General features: G+C 43.1%; 1 protein-coding gene across 1 annotated transcript in view; it reads right to left on the bottom strand.

The window, feature by feature from the left end:
• PAX4 (paired box 4) overlaps nucleotides 1–15,157 on the bottom strand; it is a 111,003-nt gene that overhangs the window by 34,833 nt on the left and 61,013 nt on the right. The window lies entirely within an intron of this gene.

The raw sequence follows: 15,157 nt of genomic DNA, 5'->3' as shown, positions 1-15,157 counted from the left end.
TCTTTTCTTTTTTGCCTTTTTTTCATTTTTTCTTTATCTTTTTTGACTCTTTTCTTTTTCTTTTTCCAATTTTTTTCCATTTTTTTCACTTTTTTGAACTATTCATTGCACATAGGAAGATACTGTGTCTAGATAGATATTTGTACATAGTTTGTGTATATAAGATGAATTATGTGCCAATTTGATGAAATACCATTATCTTTATGAATTATACCTATAAGCTTTACAATAAATACTATGAAATTAAGCATAGGTTTAACAATTATTTATGCTATTGATTGAGTGCGGTATTCATATTTGTTTATGATATTGATTAGGAGGTTTTTTAGTAGGGTTATACCTCGAATACCGGCACCTAACACTTAATTGAGTGCCAGCACAAATTGTTTTTTTATAAAATAAATAGAGACCTCTCAAATAAACTTAAAAACTATAATAAAGATAAATCTATAAAAAAAAAAATAATTTCAGGAGACTCCCACTTAATTCTACCAAACAATATTGCTAAGGCATTTGTGGACCACTATAGTTCCCTATATAATCTGGATGAAGTTAAAGCTACCGATCTAGAAATTGATAGATTCCTAAGTAGTCTTAAACTCCCTAGAATAAAATCTTCTAATCTAGAAAGACTTAACGCTCCAATTCTATTAACGGAGATTACGGAGGCAATCAACAGTTTAAAACCTAATAAAGCGCCTGGTCCTGATGGATATTCGGCAATATTCTATAAAACCTTCCTTAACTCTATTTCTCCTATTTTTTTTTTTTTGAATTTGACAATTTTTATTTTTATTTTGTAGTCAAGGGTAAGGGATACAGAAGGCAAGAAGGGAAGGGTTTAGCTTATATTCATGCACAGTACGTCAATAATATCATGCTTATGGGTAGGAGGGTACAGAAGGCAAGAGGGAGACAAGGGGATTATGCCCATATCCATATTCAACATTTCCCATTGAGAGGAGTTCCTGCCCAGGTGTATACCATTTTAAAGTAAACCGTCTTGTGCTTCTGTGTGTTGTGACTTCTTTTGTGGGTCGGGTTGTTGTGGATAGTGGGTATAGGGCAGTCCTCATTGTTGGTGGTGGACATACTGGGGTTCATAGGGTCGGGTTATGAGGGGGGTGGGTGTATGAAGCGTGTGGGGTCGGTGGTTGTGTGAATGCAGAATTTGTTGTGTCATCATCATGTACGGTCTCAGTGTAGGTGCTAAGTATATGCGGTGCATGTGTGTGGTGTGTGTGTGTGTGTGTATGTGTGTGTATGTGAGCCAGCATGTGCGTTTCTAGGTTGCCTCCATTCGCGGAGACTTATCATTTTGCGGAGGGTTCGTTATCAGCGTTTCAGTGTGGTCTCGGTGGCTTGTTTCGGTCCCAAAGATTCCATGCTTCAATCCAGTAGGGGTACGTCCTGCTGGATTTCCGTGCCATCATTTCATACTTCTTGGATGTTTCTATAGCTGTGATGCATTGAGTGATCGTTGGGGCTTTAGGTTGTTTCCAGTTTTTGCTAATGGTGGCAAGGGCCGCTATACAGATGTGGTATAATAGATATTTAGTGTGTATATGCTGTGTTGGAGGTAGTAGTAAGAGCAGGAGTGTTTCTGGTGTGGGGGAGATACGTAGTCTGGTGCAGCTCAATATCAGTTCTATGACTTGTGTCCAGTATTGTAACAGTGACGGGCATTGCCACCATATGTGCAGTAAGGTACCTCGGTCTTTTTGACATCGCCAGCATGTATCTGTTGCTTTCGGGTAGCTGTGTTTGAGTGTTGTTGGGACTAGGTACCATCTATATAGTATTTTGCGTGAGAGTTCTATGTGTGTTGTGCAGAGGGTGAGTTTTTTATTGGCTTGAAATATAGTTCGCCATTGATCTTGTGTGAGTTTTTGGCCAATGTCCTTTTCCCATGCTCTCTGGAAGGAGGTCGTTGTTGTCATAGTTTCGGAGTTTGCAGAGGCATAGATCTGCGAGATGAGTTTCGTTGCCGGTTTAGCTTTGGTGCATATTTGTATTAATTTAGCCCACTGTGGGTCCGGTTTGGTTGTAGTCTGTTGTGGTCTGTTGAGATTAATCCATGATTGCAGTTGGATATAGGAGAAGGTTGCTGTGTTGGTGAGCTTGTATTCGTCACATAGAACCGAGAAGGGTTTGAGGTGGTTTCCTTGTAGTATTTGTGATAGTGTATGTACGCCATGTCTCTGCCAGAGTTTGTGATTAAAATCCGGAATAAGTTGGCGTATTGTTTCAATCGGGGTTGCTGATGAAAAGGGTATTGTTATTCCTTGTGTTCGGCGGTAGTCATCCCACATTGAGAGAGTTAGCGTGGTGGTAGGTAACAGTTCTGATGGTTTGGGTCTGTGGCTGTTCGGTGTCCATGCTAACGCTGGGAGGGAGATCCCCTTGGCATGGTGTTTCTCCAGTTCTTCCCAAGTCAAAGGGTTTTGTCGATGTGATGCTGCAATGATTGGAGTTATGTTGGCTGCTCTGTAGTATTTCTCTATGTCCGGTAGACCCATTCCTCCCTGATCATGGGGCTTGTACAACGTGGTCTTAGCCACTCTTGGCTTCTTGTAGTCCCATATGAACCTGTTTATACTACGTTGCAGGTCCGTCAAGTAGGCTTTGGTGAGCTTGAGTGGGAGTGAGCGGAATAAGTATTGTATTTTTGGCATGATCACCATTTTTACCGAGGCTATCCTGCCGGTCCATGATACATATTTCCCCTTCCAACTGTGTAGCAGGGCTTTAATTTCTTTGTGTAGTTTTGTATAGTTCGCTTTGAATAGTTTGTTGGTTGATGGGGTAAAGTAGATTCCAAGGAATTTAATATGGTCATGTCTCCAATCGTATTTAAAGTTCTCTTGGAGAGCCGTCAGGGCTTGTTTTGGGATATTAATGCCTAGAGCTAGGGTCTTGGTGACATTTAGCTTGTAGTAGGAGCATGCACTGAAGCGGGATAAGATGTCGTGAAAATTGGGTAAAGATATATGCGGCTGCTCTATCGTGAGCAGGATATCATCCGCAAAGAGTGACAATTTGTATTCTTGACCTTTGGATTTTATCCCATGTATATTCGGGTTGCTTCTTATTAGTTGTGTAAGGGGTTCAAGTGCCAATATGTACAGTAGTGGGGAGAGTGGGCAACCCTGTCTAGAGCCGTTGGAGATAGTGAACGGTTTTGAGGCAAAGCCACCATTGACCACCTTAGCCGTTGGTATAGAGTATAGCGCTTGAATGGTGGATAGGAACTGTGGTGGGAATTCGAATTTTTGAAGTACCGCTTTCAGGAAGGGCCAATGGAGTCTATCAAAGGCTTTCTCGGCATCTAGGGACAATAGGACACTGGGGTTCTTGCTTTCTTGTATCGCATAGAGTAAATCTAGGGTTTTCCTAGTGCCGTCTGTTCCCTGTCTGCCCCCGACAAACCCCACCTGGTCCTCCTGAATTAGGGAGGGTATAATTTGTGCTAGCCTGTTGGAGAAGATTTTTGCTATGATTTTAATGTCTGTGTTTAGTAGGGAAATAGGGCGTAGGTTTTGGCTTCTGTTCGGGGGTTTCCCTGGTTTGGGAAGGGTGGCGACATGGGCCATCAGCATCTCTTGTGGTAGTTGTCCTATTTGTATGGCGTGGTGGTATACCTTTTGCAGGTAGGGTGCTAAGATTGGTGCGAATGTTTTGTAGTAAACATTGGTCATTCCATCTGGGCCCGGGGATTTCCCTGGTGGGAGTGAGGCGATAGTGTCTGTGATTTCTTGTATAGTGATCTGGTGTTGTAAGTCATCCCTTTGGGTGGTGGAGAGTGTCGGGAGTTCTACCGTTTTGAGGAAGTCATCTATTTCCTTAGGAGTCGGTTGGTGTAGGTTGGGGTCTAGTTTGAGGTTGTAAAGGGAGTGGTAGTAATCTGCCATACAGTCGTTAATGTCTTGTGGGTTATGTATTTTGTCACCTGCAGCTGTGATTAGATGTGGTATTTTAGAATTAGTCTGTTGTTTCTTAAGTAGGTTGGCTAAAAGCTTTCCTGCTCTGTTGCCTTGGGTGTACGTTCTCATTTTTAGTTTTGCTAGGGTGTGTGACGTTTTTTGGAATGTCAGTGTGTTAATTTGATTGGTAATGTCTGCTATGTCTTTTGCTTGAGCCTCCGTAGGGTTCAGCATGTGTGCAGAAGTAATGTCTCTCAGTTTTCTTAAGAGTTCCAAGTGTTCCTTTTCACGTTTACGTTTTAGGTATGATGCTCGACTAATGAGGTGGCCCCTTATGACTGATTTGTGGGCCTGCCAGATTGAGAATATTGAGGCCTCCAAATTGTCATTGGTCTCGAAGAAGTTTTCCAATTCCGACGCCATTGATGCCGTGAAGTCTTTGTCAAGGAGAAGGGATTCGTTGAGGCGCCATGGTGGTTTTCCCCGGTGTAGGAAATTGGTGTTTAGTGTCATTGTCAGTGGTGCATGATCGGACCACACTATGTTACCTATAGAACAATCTTCTATACGGGGAAGCATATTGCCAGAGGTTAGTATATGATCTATTCTTGAGTACGTCTTGTGCACTTGTGAGAAGAATGTGTAATTTCTGTCTGAGGGGTGTTTCGTTCTCCAGACGTCGTACAGACTGTTTTCGTGGATGAGTTTTGCAAATGCCCTATTGTTCGGGCCTGATTTAAGGTGTTTGTCCGAGGTGCTTGGGGTTGTCGAGTCTAAGCGGGTATCCATCGTATGGTTGTAGTCCCCACATAGGATTTTGGGGTCGTTTGTGTCATTTGGTAGTTTATTGAGGACCTTGTGAAGAAAGTTGCGTTGGTGGTCATTGGGGCTATATAGACATGCTAGGACGTATGGGTGGTTATTGATTCTACAGTGTAAGATAAGGTATCTTCCTTGAGTGTCCTTTTTGATTCGTAGAGTTTCTACAGTTAGAGAGTTGTGGAACAGTATAGAGACCCCTCTGGATTTAGAGGTATGAGTTGCATGGTATTGTGTAGGGTATTCTCTGCAGGCGAAGTTAGGGACCCTGTTTGTTACGAAGTGCGTTTCTTGGACGCAAACCACATCCGCTTTGATTCTCTTTATATCTTCAAGTAGCATACGCCGTTTATGTGGCGTGTTAAGGCCTTTGGTGTTATGTGAGTAAATGATCATGTTCGATGGTGCTGTTGTGGCGTGTAAGTGATTTGTCTGTGTGTTCAGTAATGTTGACTGGCTCCTTCAGGTGACTGTGGTGGAGAGGGGGTATAGGTAGTGGTGTGGGCGGGTTGGGGAGTTGTAGTAACCTGGGTACTATGTACTGAGACCGTATGGTCTGGCACGCTAGTCGCGCCGTGGGGTTGTGGAGCTAGAGCTTCCAAATACGTGGCTATCGGGCTCCAAGTTGTGTTTTGATGCAGAGCTGAAACCATATGTAATAAGTGGTGAAATAACGAAAATGTAAAGTAACCTGATAATGTAACATAACAATATTAGCTTATAACAGTAAATAACTTTGCGAAGAGGCAAGTAATCGGTATTATGACTTTCAACTTTATAGGTTAATTGATTGTTGCATGTCCTATTCCTTTTGATGTATTAGTTATACCTAGCTTCCTCAATCATAGTGAAAGTCTGCTGACCTGCGGGCGTCCCCTGTCATCATAGGGTGCAGAGGTCTTAAGGGGTTTTGGTCTTCCCTAGCTCAGGGGTTTAGCGTTGTACTTGGGGATAGAGTTGTGCCTATCCGTGGGATGGAGTGATCGGTACCTGGGTATACCCCGCATGGGATCTGTTGCTGAGCCCCTGACTCTTGCTAACATTATTAATAAGCCGGGTGCCTTAGTACTGATAGGGTGTGTTGCACAGTAAACAGATATCCGATACATGTCTGTCCCTGATTTCAGGCCTGGCTTTGCTCTTGTTACATACCTCCACTATCCTACGTATGATGGTATTTTGCAGTATTATCACCTCGAGTCTACAGAGAATGCTAGGGTTGACAGTACAGTTTATCGCAGGTATGTTGTGTGGCTGGCCCCCCTGCGGCATTATTCCCAACGTAGGAGAATCTGATGGTTTGCAGATGTACGCAGGGGCGCTAGGGAGGCGGTAATTATACATTGATAAGGAGAACATGCAGTATATGTGGCATATAGACAGTATGCATATACAGTTAAATAGCAACCTGTTTGCAAAGGAACATATGTGGTTAGTCAATGATACTTGCGGTAAGCGCCATTAGCGCTCCTAGGGAGTTAAGTCAGTTCATGCTCGTTGGTCGGTATGATCTGCGGTCGGTTGGAGGATCCTCTTCAGGGGGCTCCCCTAGTAGGCCCCACTTGTCCAGGAATTGCTGACCTTCCTCTGGGGATGTTATGACAAACGTTTTCCCTTGCCTCGATAGAATCAGCTTCGTGGGAAAGCCCCACCTGTAGCGTATGCCTTTGTTACGGAGTGTAGTGGTAATCTGGGTGTAGTCCTTTCTCCGGCGTAGAGTAGCTGATGAAATGTCCGCCATGAGGCGCACCGATGGGAAGTCCTCGTGCGGGGCATCCCTACTACGGTATGAGCGAAGGACCAGTTCCTTGATGTGGTAATAGTGAGCTCTTAGGAGGACGTCGCGTGGGATTGAGTCAGGTAGGTTTTTAGGTTTCGCCACCCTGTGGATCCTGTCTATCAAGAGCATGTCCGCAGGTATGTCCGGGGCATAGGCCTTCATGAGGCCTCGTGCATGTGCTTGTAAGTCGTCTGGGAGGACTGATTCGGGTACCCCTCGGAGTCGTAGGTTGTTTCTTCGAGCTCTATCTTCGTGGTCCGCCATGCGCATTTCTATAGCTTCCACTTTGCAGCTTAGCGCCTGTAGGTGCTGCGATGTTGCGGATTGTGTGGAGGCTAGCTCCTGACATTTTGTTTCAACTGCTGAGGTTCTGGTCGTGAGGTCCCTCACCTCCCTCTTTATCTGGTCCGCCGTTGTTTGCCATGTGGAAATCAGTCTCGTTGCCATCACTTCCATTGCTTGCTCGAACTTGCTTTGGGTTAGATAGTCCATAGGCTTGGTGGTCTCCGGCCCTGTCGGCGCCGGGCTGGGAGTAGCCTCCTCCGCGCCCTCGTGTTCCGCCGTCCGCATGCTCTCTGCTGTATAGGAGGTTTTGTGGCCGAAAAAGTTTAATTTTTCTGCTTTGAGTGCAGCTTTCCTCGCTTTAGATGAGGCCATCAGGTTTTTCTTCAAAATATAGGTTTCAGCTCAATGATTATCGCGATTTAGTGGAGCCCTCGTGCCGGAGCAGAGATTCAAGCGTCCATCTTGCTCGGCGGTTAGCCACGCCCCCTATTTCTCCTATTTTAATGGAAATGTTTACAAAGGTATCTTCAGAATCTCCCTTTCCAAAAGAAATGATGATAGCTTCAATAATACCTATCCCAAAGCCCGACAAAGATCCTACTCAAATTACTAATTATAGACCGATCTCATTGATCAATACGGATATAAAAATCTTTTCCAGTATATTGTCCAAACATCTTAAAGATACTATAAATGATGTAATTAGAGTAGACCAGTCGGGCTTTGTAAAGGAAAGAAGTGCTACTGACAATACCCGTAGGATCTTTAACTTAATTCATAGAATGAATGAAAGTGGATTGGGTTCGGTCATTATGGCCCTCGATGCCGAGGCCTTTGACAGGGTCAATTGGAGATTCCTTGACTCTGTCATGGGCCGGTTCGGCATCGTGGGCCAATTTAGGAGTAAGACTATGACACTATACAAGAATGCCTCGGAAAAAATCAGTAACCCATTCTTCGATTCAGAGATCTTTGAAATTAATAATGGTACTAGGCAAGGCTGTCCTTTGGCACCGCTATTACACTGCGTGCAGAATTATTAGGCAAATGAGTATTTTGACCACATCATCCTCTTTATGCATGTTGTCTTACTCCAAGCTGTATAGGCTCGAAAGCCTACTACCAATTAAGCATATTAGGTGATGTGCATCTCTGTAATGAGAAGGGGTGTGGTCTAATGACATCAACACCCTATATCGGGTGTGCATAATTATTAGGCAACTTCCTTTCTTTTGGCAAAATGGGTCAAAAGAAGGACTTGACAGGCTCAGAAAAGTCAAAAATAGTGAGATATCTTGCAGAGGGATGCAGCACTCTTAAAATTGCAAAGCTTCTGAAGCGTGATCATCGAACAATCAAGCGTTTCATTCAAAATAGTCAACAGGGTCGCAAGAAGTGTGTGGAGAAACTAAGGTGCAAAATAACTGCCCATGAACTGAGAAAAGTCAAGCGTGCAGCTGCCAAGATGCCACTTGCCACCAGTTTGGCCATATTTCAGAGCTGAAACATCACTGGAGTGCCCGAAAGCACAAGGTGTGCAATACTCAGAGACATGGCCAAGGTAAGAAAGGCTGAAAGACGACCACCACTGAACAAGACACACAAGCTGAAACGTCAAGACTGGGCCAAGAAATATCTCAAGACTGATTTTTCTAAGGTTTTATGGACTGATGAAATGAGAGTGAGTCTTGATGGGCCAGATGGATGGATTGGTAAAGGGCAGAGAGCTCCAGTCTGACTCAGACGCCAGCAAGGTGGAGGTGGAGTACTGGTTTGGGCTGGTATCATCAAAGATGAGCTTGTGGGGCCTTTTCGGGTTGAGGATGGAGTCAAGCTCAACTCCCAGTTTCTGGAAGACACCTTCTTCAAGCAGTGGTACAGGAAGAAGTCTGCATCCTTCAAGAAAAACATGATTTTCATGCAGGACAATGCTCCATCACACGCGTCCAAGTACTCCACAGCGTGGCTGGCAAGAAAGGGTATAAAAGAAGAAAATCTAATGACATGGCCTCCTTGTTCACCTGATCTGAACCCCATTGAGAACCTGTGGTCCATCATCAAATGTGAGATTTACAAGGAGGGAAAACAGTACACCTCTCTGAACAGTGTCTGGGAGGCTGTGGTTGCTGCTGCACGCAATGTTGATGGTGAACAGATCAAAACACTGACAGAATCCATGGATGGCAGGCTTTTGAGTGTCCTTGCAAAGAAAGGTGGCTATATTGGTCACTGATTTGTTTTTGCTATGTTTTTGAATGTCAGAAATGTATATTTGTGAATGTTGAGATGTTATATTGGTTTCACTGGTAAAAAAAAATAATTGAAATGGGTATATATTTGTTTTTTGTTAAGTTGCCTAATAATTATGCACAGTAATAGTCACCTGCACACACAGATATCCCCCTAAAATAGCTATAACTAAAAACAAACTAAAAACTACTTCCAAAAATATTCAGCTTTGATATTAATGAGTTTTTTGGGTTCATTGAGAACATGGTTGTTGTTCAATAATAAAATTAATCCTCAAAAATACAACTTGCCTAATAATTCTGCACTCCCTGTATACATATTGTCAATAGAACCATTAGCTGTCTTGATTAGGCAAAACATCAATATAAAAGGAGTGGAAATGCGAGACAGCGAAGTTAATATAACCTTGTTTGCGGACGATATTATTCTTACTTTAGTTAATCCCCGGGTATCAATTACACACTTATTAATTGATATAGCTATATATAGTTCCTTTTCTAATTATAAAATCAATATGAAAAAAACCCAGATCCTATCCTATCCTATATATGTTAAGTGATTTTGAAAAGGAAATAATAGCTAAGCAGTTTCACTTTGTCTGGGCTAAAGATGAGATTGAATACTTGGGGATAAAGATCTCTTTTGACACCGCCAGTGTAATTCAATCGAACTATGAAAACTTATTCAGAAACCTACAACATCAAATTATCAAATGGAAACGACTAGAACCCTCTTGGATTGGTAGAATAAATATGGTTAAAGCATTTTTGATACCAAAACTCTTATACCTCTTTAGGGCAATTCCATTCAGAATTAAGCTGGAAATGCTTAACCTGTTTCAAAATCTATTCTCCAACTACATATGGGCCAATAAACCCCCTAGGATTGCGTTTGAAATAGTGCGTAGAAGTTATCCGAAAGGAGGGATAGCTTTTCCGGATGTATATAGGACTTATGAAGCCTTTAAAGCATCCCAGTTACTAATGTGGATAAATATGGATCAGGATATCTCACCATGGCTTAGTATAGAACAAGAAAGCAGTCCTAAACATAAATTATCTATTTTGGTGTGGATAGGCATATTAGACCTAGCTGCACTGGAGAAAAATCTTTTTTCCAATAATATTCTAAACAACATGGTTATAACTTCTAAAATACTTATGAAGAAACTCAATTTGAAAGATAGAATATTTTATGATACCCCAATAGAAGTTTTACGTTATGCAATGATAGATTTAGATATCAAATCCTGGCTCCAATTAGGGATAAGTAAGATCTCAGATTTATGTGAAGGTTATAGATTGCCCACATTTAATCAATTACAAGCAAAATATAACATACCCACAAGTGACATATTTAAATATCTAAGACTAAAGAATTTCTTAATGTCCAAATTAATTTGTAAAGAACACTATATAACCTTCCAAATTGCTAATAGCCAAAAAAAGGGAGCATTGCTAGATTTTCTAAACTATTCGATCTAATAGACCAGGATCCTCAAATCTCCTCCTTTAATAAATGGGAAATTGATATTGGTAAATCCATACCTTTTGTAGAATGGACTAGAGGTACTCAACTAGTAAAACAATCTATCCATAATGTAACACTATTGGAAAATCACCTTAAACTAATATACAGATGGTACTTTGTTCCAACTAGAATGCACAAGATCGATCCTATTCGATCCTACTTGCTGGAGATGTGGATTGGAAGATGGTACAATATATCATATATGGTGGGAATGCCCGAGACTAAACAACTTGACAACTTGAAAACACAGTTGCTTGACCTAGTAAAATCCTTACACCATGATATAAATGAGATTAGCCCACAAATGTTTTTATTTAATATCGGCCTCCCTACACAGGATAACAATCTAAGTAGACTTTTGACCCATGTTTTCTCTGCAGTCAAAATCAACATTGCTAGATGTTGGAAATCCCCTATACCTCCAGAATGGATAGAAATTATGGCTCAAATTGAATCTCAGCATAAAATGGAGACGAGTTATGTTTTTAACTCGCAACCTAGGAAAAATGAAAAGGTTTGGTCCCTTTGGACTTCCAAATATTCAAGTATGACTTAATCATTTCTTCAGATTGTTCTTTCCTCTCTCCACGGGCCTCTTCCCCCCCCCCCCCCCTTTTCTCTTTTTTTTTTTTTTTAATGTTTAATGTTTATATATAATTTAAATATTCTAAATACTTCGATAGATATTATCACTTATATTGTATGAATATATTAGTATATGACATTATTATTTATTGTTATAAGCATGTTGCACTTGGAGCGATGAGGATATATGGTATAAACACACGTGATTTTATGTATCTGTTGAAACTTCTTGAATAAATATGATAAATACAAACAAAAAGAGTAGCATGAGTTCCTTTTAGCTAGGAATTTGGTAGTGAAAGGAGAGTTCTGTGGTTCAGGTTAGATTGTCCGCAGATTTATTCGCCGATGCTCCCCTTGGGACAAACGGCGTAACTTTCTCTGGGTCCTAACTTTCTCTGGCAGGCCTGGAAATGGTTAAGTGTTCGACATAAAGCTTCAGCTTCCTGTAGGTTGGAGATAGAGTGCACGGTGTCACCTTGCAGGATTTGTAGAGCTCGTAGTGAGTGCCACTGGTAACAAATATTGTGCTGTTTAAGCAGTGCCGTGAAGGGCCGTAGAGACCGCCTCCATTGGAGAGTGTCACCTGAGAGGTCTGCTTAAAAGGACAGGGTCATGTTCTCAAAATCGAGAGAGGTAGTCCCCTTGAGAGCTGTGAGGATAGCCACTGAGTTGCGGAACCGCATCACCAGATCCCTGGGAGCTGTCACTGGTGCACTCCAAAGCTTTGGGACTCTGAAGACTGAATCCAAGGTAATATTTCTGGCCTGCTTAGGTGCTAACAGCATTCCCATTAGTCTCTGCATGAGGTGTGGGAGTTCCGCATAGGGGATGTCCTCTGACCTTCAAATTGTTACGGCATCAGTGGTCCTCAATCATTGCAAAGCGCTGCTCGTGTTTGGCATGCTGTGCCTTAAGCTACTTTATTTCACGTTGGTGCTCTGTGAGTGATTGTGCGTTTTTGTCTAAGGAGGCCTCCACCGCCAGTATGCGACCACCAAGGCCTGAGAGGTCGGTGTGTAGCTGGGCTACATCCGCTTGAAGTGTCTTCTGTAGATCCCCTAGCAGGGTTTTTAACGTTGCATCTGTCACGGGTCTTGTTTCACCTGTTTTGGGTTTAGTCTGCGTCAAGGTCGGAGGGAGCAATCCGCTAGTGCTCTCAGGAGTCTGAGTACTGTTCGAGATTGGCAGCCATCTTGGGCCCGTATACACCATGTGCTTGGCGGAATAGATCGCTGATATTGACCCCCTGATTTGCGTCACATAGCTGTTAAGTTTCTGCCCATTGCTTTTCCTGAACCCAGGGTCCCCTGGAATCATTGGTTTGTCTATTAAGGACACAGAGCCCATCTAACATGCATCCGTCCAGGTCAACCACCAGGCCCCGTCCCCTGTCCTTTTTACTTTTAATTGTTGCTGGTGTAAATAATTTGTTTGTCACCTATTTTTTATATGCACTGTGACTATAGTTTGTTCATTATAAAATAGTTTTATCTTTGTCTGGTAAAGACTCATCTTACCTGAAGAAACCATTTATTAGTATTTTAAGGTAGCATAGATATTGTGCTAAATTTTATTTTTTCCAATTTACTTGGGGGACCAAGGTACCCAGTTTATAAATTGTCTTGGTAGTTTCAGCATTATACTACAGTAATATTTATATTATTATAATTAAGAGTGGGTGGTGTTTAGGGAGATTTTTATCATAATTTCCAGTCTAGTATAGACAAGTAATGAATTTTAACCCTTACACCACCAGAACCAAGTCGCAAGCAGACTTGGAGTAAGGTAAGTTCATGACAGTTTACATTTGGTTATATTATGTGTTTCTTTTATTATTCATCTCTCTGATCCTCCCAACCTACAGAACTTCAAATGTGACGTAGCAAGCAACCTGATCGGTCGCCATCTTCAACAGCTCCCCACAACCAGTCGCCAAAATAAGGGAAAAAAAACCCTGCCAAACATGGTACCCGGACTCTACATACCAGGCTGCAGCACTAGATGCCTTTTTTTCATCCGGCAAAACAGTCTAGGCAGCGCCGCAAGACCAAGGCCTACCTCCCGCCACCACACCTTGGACTGGAAGCCTTACTCCACGGACTAACCACAGACTCGTCCACCCTGCCAGAACGGGAGCCAAACATGGGCCGCAGATCCCAGAATCCTCACACAGCCCCCGAAGGCAGGGATATAGGCACCATGCTACAACGACCAACGCAAACCAGGACAAGCCCTGCGGACAACGCAGACAAGGCTGCAGCGCCCCACGAAAGGGAGGACCCGATAAGAGACCAACAGGAACCCCTACCAATACATACAAATCAAGACATGGAGCCCGACAACGGCGCAGCTCCAACCACAAAAAGCGACCTAAGGACACTAGTAACAGACATACAAAGAGTCTGGACAGCCAACCTAAACCACCTCAAGACAGAGATCCAAGCGGTTACAAACCGAGTACAAACCACGTAAACAAATATTAAGGTGGTACAGACAGACATGGCCGCCATGCAAGACACCATCCAACAAATACACAATGCCCAGATGGCCCTGTCACTCCAAATGACATCCATGGAGGACAGGCAGCGCTGGAATAATGTAAAAATACGCGGCATACCAGCCAATATACCCACCGAGGAGCTGCCACATTACCTCTGGAGACTACTGGGCACACTGTTACCACACACCACCGAAAAGAAGATAACCATCGATGAAGCCAATAGAGTGGCAGGGCCACCCAAATCCTCTCCCAACATGAGCAGAGACATCATCCTGCGATGCCTGACACACCACGACCAAACTCAGATCATGGCAGCAGCCAGATGCAAAACACCGCTCACATTCAAAGACGCCTCACTAACTTTCTTTCAGGATCTCACCCAAGCTACCCTCCAGTGGCGTAGAACCCTGAGACCGACCACACTCAAACTCCGAGCGGCTGGGATAACATACCGCTGGGGACCAGCCGGGACCCTGACAGCTCAGCATAAAGGAGTCACACATACACTCGCCTCGGAAGAAGGGGCGTCTGCCTTCCTCACCTCGCTCGGACTGACAAATAGGGCCGCAAGCCCGTCCACAGCGGCTCCCACAGGCACCTGGAATCCAGATTCCGTAACCCCGTTTACACCACTAGCTGAGGGCTCAGGGACTTGATTCCACCAAAAACGGGCACAAGTCAAAACTTGGCAAGAGATCTGCTCATTGCGGATAGACACCATGTTCCTAGTTCCTTAAGCAAAATACACTTCTGCCTTAATCTGTTTTAATTTGGAATGTTTGAACGTTGGCGACTGACGGACTTACCTACACATGTAACACATAGAAGGGGACCCAGATGGTAGTCACATAACGACCGGCGGACTCTCCTTCCCCACCCCCACCCCCTCGAGACGGGGCAACCCATATCACTCTCCCACAGAACACTCTAACTCATACACACCCTCATCAAGACCCGGGAGACACATCTTAACTGACCATCTCCTTGCCACTCAGACCCCAGACACTGGGGCAAGTAGACTGGCGTGGACAGCACAGATATGCTACACACACACCTCAGCCCCGCAATGCAAGACTCAAGCATATCTAATCAAGAAGCTGAGAACCTGAACACCGACACACACAGACACTAACTAACAGACTCCTCAGGCATCTCCATGTAGTTTATTACTTGTTAAAAAAAACAAAAACAGTGCATTGATACCATCACCCAACTGCCACCTATATGTACAACAATGGCATAATGTTTGTACTTTTGTATTATGACATGTCAAATAAGCAGCACTGCTAAAATAAAGAATTTAATATATATATATATATATAATCACTCAGCTCCAATATGGAGTATCACTAAACAAAGCAGCAATCCTATTTCAATTGCAGATGTAAATATATGTATATATTGCCATGTTTCTACTTCTAATATTTTCCCCATCTCTGTTTTGGCTACATTTAAATGAACACTTGCAAATCTAATTGTATG

Source organism: Pelobates fuscus, chromosome 3 (assembly GCF_036172605.1).
Source record: "Pelobates fuscus isolate aPelFus1 chromosome 3, aPelFus1.pri, whole genome shotgun sequence".
In the NCBI taxonomy this organism is placed as follows: Eukaryota; Metazoa; Chordata; class Amphibia; order Anura; family Pelobatidae; genus Pelobates; species Pelobates fuscus.
The sequence above is the reverse complement of the archived record's forward strand: the minus strand, read 5'-3'. Positions and strand labels throughout refer to the sequence as shown.